This window comes from Mesoplodon mirus (genome assembly GCF_964341445.2).
Source record: "Mesoplodon mirus genome assembly, chromosome: 1".
NCBI classification, from domain to species: Eukaryota; Metazoa; Chordata; class Mammalia; order Artiodactyla; family Ziphiidae; genus Mesoplodon; species Mesoplodon mirus.
Genome location: NC_138976.1, coordinates 186,086,750 through 186,093,421, shown reverse-complemented (window position 1 = coordinate 186,093,421; position 6,672 = coordinate 186,086,750).

Sequence of the window (6,672 nt, the reverse complement as noted above, 5' to 3'; positions counted from 1 at the left end):
GGACTCCGACAGGGCTGATTGGCGGCCCCCGATCTGGGGCAGGGGCAGTGGGCAGCCTTTGGCCCGGGCGGGAACCTCTTTGCATGTGTCCCTGGGACACATCTGCCTGCGAATTTCGGTCACCTGGCAGGAAGCTACGATGCCCAGACCGATGGTTAGCTGTGCAGCGAGGTGTACTGTGAGGACAGGTTCCACACACACTTCAAGTAAGAGGTCGGCCTGAGTGGAAAGGTGAGAGTTTGGGCAGCTGTGCAGACAAAGAAGGCTCACTTTGCCCTGGGCCTAAATGCTTGTGACAACCCACTGGACCTGCCGTGCTCTGAGGGCCCTGCCCTTGGCCCCCTGCTCCCCTGCCCTTTGTTCAGTCACAGCAGAGATGGCCACACCCACTCCTTCAGTGAGGGCAGAGTTCCAACCACCCTCAGCCCCGCCCCCTCTCCGCAGGTTACCATGGACTACAGAGGCTGCATCCTGAGGCCAGGGCGTTCCGAGAATGCCAAGGGCAGACATGATGACCTTAAATGATTTCCTCTTGTGTCAGGTTTGGTAATCTTTAGGAGCTAGGAAATGGTCCACTTACATAAATGTTCAAATTTACTGGCATTTCATATATTCTCTGCTATAACATTGTCCTGATTCTTTCTGTATATTCTTTACTTATGTTTTTGTTTTCCTTAATCAAAGTGTGTCTTTTCAATCTTTTCAAAGAAGATTCTTTGGACTTACTAAATCACCTCAATTTTATACGTTTTCTGTTGTATTAAGTTCTGCTCATATCTTTATTTATCTTTTTTCTATGTTCTCAGGGTTTATTGTTTTGATCATCTGATGTCAATTAAAACACTTGGTTATTCATTTTAATAAATATTTTACTTATAAAGATTTGAACTTTTGAAGATTCCAGCTTACTTGTAAGTTTCTAAGGGTCAGGTCCTCTCCATTGTTGCTGGCCTAAAGTTTAGTTCACCATAAACAATGTGTATATTGACCTATTTTCCCCTCGACTTTCTGTGATTCCCTACATCTCACCTTTCTTTGCAGACAAGCCATTTGAAATACCCTTAACTTATTTCACAGCCAATAAGTCATTGAAATAATGTGTATTTTTAGAGAAATCTTCTTATATAATTAGGCAGAAAATCTCACCTGCCATAGTTTTCAAAACAGCATAATTTCACTCTTCTCAGTGATTAATCTGTTGTATTACACAACTTTTGAGTATTTAGCTTTATCAATGACATATCCTTTAAAAATGTTTTAGAGATCCTACCAGTCTTTGAAAACATCCTTGTTCCTTGTTTCAGTTCCAGTTTTATGTATATATTCTGCCTTGCACCTGATTATTCCAACAATTGATGGATGGCCTTGGGAATCTAATTCTGGTATTGATAGTCTTTACTGATTGTCTCCCCTCGTAGCTGATTTCTTCATTATTGTGTAAATTGAGATCATGAGCTCATGTTTAGCTAAACAGCTGACCTTGAAAGACGCTTAGGTGTGAACGTTCATAAGCTTCCGCAGAAAGACGGCAAAGATTTATTTGTGTCCCTCTAATGAGTTGCCCACGAGGACACCGTTTTCTACAAGTGTTGGTCCAATACTCCCTCTAGAGGCAGGGGACTCCGACAGGGCTGATTGGCGGCCCCCGATCTGGGGCAGGGGCAGTGGGCAGCCTGTGGCCCGGGCAGGAGCCTCTTTGCATGTGTCCCTGGGACACATCTGCCTGCGAACTTCGGTCACCTGGCAGGAAGCTACGATGCCCAGACCTATGGTTAGCTGTGCAGCGAGGTGTACTGTGAGGACAGGTTCCACACACACTTCAAGTAAGAGGTTGGCCTGAGTGGAAAGGTGAGAGTTTGGGCAGCTGTGCAGACAAAGAAGGCGCCCTTTGGCCTGGGCCTAAATGCTTGTGACAGCCCACTGGACCTGCCGTGCTCTGAGGTCCCTGCCCTGGGCCCCCTGCTCCCCTGCCCTTTGTTCAGTCACAGCAGAGATGGCCACACCCACTCCTTCAGTGAAGGCAGAGTTCCAACCACCCTCAGCCCCGCCCCCTCTCCGCAGGTTACCATGGACTACAGAGGCTGCATCCTGAGGCCAGGGCGTTCCGAGAATGCCAAGGGCAGACATGATGACCTTAAATGATTTCCTCTTGTGTCAGGTTTGGTAAACTTTAGGAGCTAGGAAATGGTCCACTTTACAGAAATGTTCAAATTTACTGGCATTTCTTATATTCTCTGCTATAACATTGTCCTGATTCTTTCTGTATATTCTATACTTATGTTTTTGTTTTCCTTAATCAAAGTGTGTCTTTTCAATCTTTTCAAAGAAGATTCTTTGGACTTACTAAATCACCTCAATTTTATACGTTTTCTGTTGTATTAAGTTCTGCTCATATCTTTATTTATCTTTTTTCTATGTTCTCAGGGTTTATTGTTTTGATCTTCTGATGTCAATTAAAACACTTGGTTATTCATTTTAATAAATATTTTACTTATAAAGATTTGAACTTTTGAAGATTCCAGCTTACTTGTAAGTTTCTAAGGGTCAGGTCCTCTCCATTGTTGCTGGCCTAAGGTTTCGTTCACCATATAGCAATGTATATATTGACCTATTTTCCCCTCGACTTTCTGTGATTCCCTACATCTCACCTTTCTTTGCAGACAAGCCATTTGAAATACCCTTAACTTATTTCACAGCCAATAAGTCATTGAAATAATGTGTATTTTTAGAGAAATCTTCTTATATAATTAGGCAGAAAATCTCACCTGCCATAGTTTTCAAAACAGCATAATTTCACTCTTCTCAATGCTTAATCTGTTGTATTACACAACCTTTGAGTATTTAGCTTTATCAATGACATGTACTTTAAAAATGTTTTAGAGATCCTACCAGTCTTTGAAAACATCCTTGTTCCTTGTTTCAGGTCCAGTTTTATGTATATATTCTGCCTTGCACCTGATTATTCCAACAATTGATGGATGGCCTTGGGAATCCAATTCTGGTATTGATAGTCTTCACTGATTTTCTCCCCTCGTAGCTGATTTCTTCATTATTGTGTAAATTTAGATCATGAGCTCATGTTTAGCTAAACAGCTGACCTTGTAAAACTCTTAGGTGTGAACGCTCGTAAGCTTCCGCAGAAAGACGGCAAAGATTTATTTGTGTCCCTCCAAAGAGTTGCCCACGAGGACACCGTTTTCTACAAGTGTTGGTCCAATACTCCCTCTAGAGGAAGGGGACTCCGACAGGGCTGATTGGCGGCCCCCGATCTGGGGCAGGGGCAGTGGGCAGCCTTTGGCCCGGGAGCGAACCTCTTTGCATGTGTCCCTGGGACACATCTGCCTGCGAACTTCGGTCAACTGGCAGGAAGCTACGATGCCCAGACCGATGGTTAGCTGTGCAGCGAGGTGTACTGTGAGGACAGGTTCCACACACACTTCAAGTAAGAGGTCGGCCTGAGTGGAAATGTGAGAGTTTGGGCAGCTGTGCAGACAAAGAAGGCGCCCTTTGGCCTGGGCCTAAATGCTTGTGACAACCCACTGGACCTGCCGTGCTCTGAGGGCCCTGCCCTGGGCCCCCTGCTCCCCTGCCCTTTGTTCAGTCACAGCAGAGATGGCCACAACCACTCCTTCAGTGAGGGCAGAGTTCCAACCACCCTCAGCCCCGCACCCTCTCCGCAGGTTACCATGGACTACAGAGGCTGCATCCTGAGGCCAGGGCGTTCCGAGAATGCCAAGAGCAGACATGATGACCTTAAATGATTTCCTCTTGTGTCAGGTTTGGTAAACTTTAGGAGCTAGGAAATGGTCCACTTACAGAAATGTTCAAATTTACTGGCATTTCATATATTCTCTGCTATAACATTGTCCTGATTCTTTCTGTATATTCTTTACTTATGTTTTTGTTTTCCTTAATCAAAGTGTGTCTTTTCAATCTTTTCAAAGAAGATTCTTTGGACTTACTAAATCACCTCAATTTTATACGTTTTCTGTTGTATTAAGTTCTGCTCATATCTTTATTTATCTTTTTTCTATGTTCTCAGGGTTTATTGTTTTGATCATCTGATGTCAATTAAAACACTTGGTTATTCATTTTAATAAACATTTTACTTATAAAGATTTGAACTTTTGAAGATTCCAGCTCACTTGTAAGTTTCTAAGGGTCAGGTCCTCTCCATTGTTGCTGGCCTAAAGTTTAGTTCACCATATATCAATGTGTATATTGACCTATTTTCCCCTCGACTTTCTGTGATTCCCTACATCTCACCTTTCTTTGCAGACAAGCCATTTGAAATACCCTTAACTTATTTCACAGCCAATAAGTCATTGAAATAATGTGTATTTTTAGAGAAATCTTCTTATATAATTAGGCAGAAAATCTCACCTGCCATAGTTTTCAAAACAGCATAATTTCACTCTTCTCAATGCTTAATCTGTGGTATTACACAACCTTTGAGTATTTAGCTTTATCAATGACATGTCCTTTAAAAATGTTTTAGAGATCCTACCAGTCTTTGAAAACATCCTTGTTCCTTGTTTCAGTTCCAGTTTTATGTATATATTCTGCCTTGCACCTGATTATTCCAACAATTGATGGATGGCCTTGGGAATCTAATTCTGGTATTGATAGTCTTTACTGATTGTCTCCCCTCGTAGCTGATTTCTTCATTATTGTGTAAATTTAGATCATGAGCTCATGTTTAGCTAAACAGCTGACCTTGTAAGACGCTTAGGTGTGAACGCTCGTAAGCTTCCGCAGAAAGTCGGCAAAGATTTATTTGTGTCCCTCCAATGAGTTGCCCACGAGGACACCGTTTTCTACAAGTGTTGGTCCAATACTCCCTCTAGAGGCAGGGGACTCCGACAGGGCTGATTGGCGGCCCCCGATCTGGGGCAGGGGAAGTGGGCAGCCTGTGGCCCGGGCAGGAGCCTCTTTGCATGTGTCCCTGGGACACATCTGCCTGCGAACTTCGGTCACCTGGCAGAAAGCTACGATGCCCAGACCTATGGTTAGCTGTGCAGCGAGTTGTACTGTGAGGACAGGTTCCACACACACTTCAAGTAAGAGGTCGGCCTGAGTGGAAAGGTGAGAGTTTGGGCAGCTGTGCAGAGAAAGAAGGCGCCCTTTGGCCTGGGCCTAAATGCTTGTGACAACCCACTGGACCTGCCGTGCTCTGAGGGCCCTGCCCTGGGCCCCCTGCTCCCCTGCCCTTTGTTCAGTCACAGCAGAGATGGCCACAACAACTCCTTCAGTGAGGGCAGAGTTCCAACCACCCTCAGCCCTGCCCCCTCTCCGCAGTTTACCATGGACTACAGAGGCTGCATCCTGAGGCCAGGGCGTTCCGAGAATGCCAAGGGCAGACATGATGACCTTAAATGATTTCCTCTTGTGTCAGGTTTGGTAAACTTTAGGAGCTAGGAAATGGTCCACTTTACAGAAATGTTCAAATTTATTGGCATTTCATATATTCTCTGCTATAACATTGTCCTGATTCTTTCTGTATATTCTATACCTATGTTTTTGTTTTCCTTAATCAAAGTGTGTCTTTTCAATCTTTTCAAAGAAGATTCTTTGGACTTACTAAATCACCTCAATTTTATACGTTTTCTGTTGTATTAAGTTCTGCTCATATCTTTATTTATCTTTTTTCTATGTTCTCAGTGTTTATTGTTTTGATCTTCTGATGTCAATTAAAACACTTGGTTATTCATTTTAATAAATATTTTACTTATAAAGATTTGAACTTTTGAAGATTCCAGCTTACTTGTAAGTTTCTAAGGGTCAGGTCCTCTCCATTGTTGCTGGCCTAAGGTTTAGTTCACCATATAGCAATGTATATATTGACCTATTTTCCCCTCGACTTTCTGTGATTCCCTACATCTCACCTTTCTTTGCAGACATGCCATTTGAAATACCCTTAACTTATTTCACAGCCAATAAGTCATTGAAATAATGTGTATTTTTAGAGAAATCTTCTTATATAATTAGGCAGAAAATCTCACCTGCCATAGTTTTCAAAACAGCATAATTTCACTCTTCTCAATGCTTAATCTGTTGTATTACACAACCTTTGAGTATTTAGCTTTATCAATGACATGTACTTTAAAAATGTTTTAGAGATCCTACCAGTCTTTGAAAATATCCTTGTTCCTTGTTTCAGTTCCAGTTTTATGTATATATTCTGCCTTGCACCTGATTATTCCAACAATTGCTGGATGGCCTTGGGAATCTAATTCTGGTATTGATAGTCTTTACTGATTGTCTCCCCTCTTAGCTGATTCCTTCATTATTGTGTAAATTTAGATCATGAGCTCATGTTTAGCTAAACAGCTGACCTTGTAAGACGCTTAGGTGTGAACGCTCGTAAGCTTCCGCAGAAAGTCGGCAAAGATTTATTTGTGTCCCTCCAATGAGTTGCCCACGAGGACACCGTTTTCTACAAGTGTTGGTCCAATACTCCCTCTAGAGGCAGGGGACTCCGACAGGGCTGATTGGCGGCCCCCGATCTGGGGCAGGGGCAGTGGGCAGCCTTTGGCCCGGGCAGGAGCCTCTTTGCATGTGTCCCTGGGACACATCTGCCTGCGAACTTCGGTCACCTGGCAGGAAGCTACGATGCCCAGACCTATGGTTAGCTGTGCAGTGAGGTGTACTGTGAGGGCAGGTTCCACACAC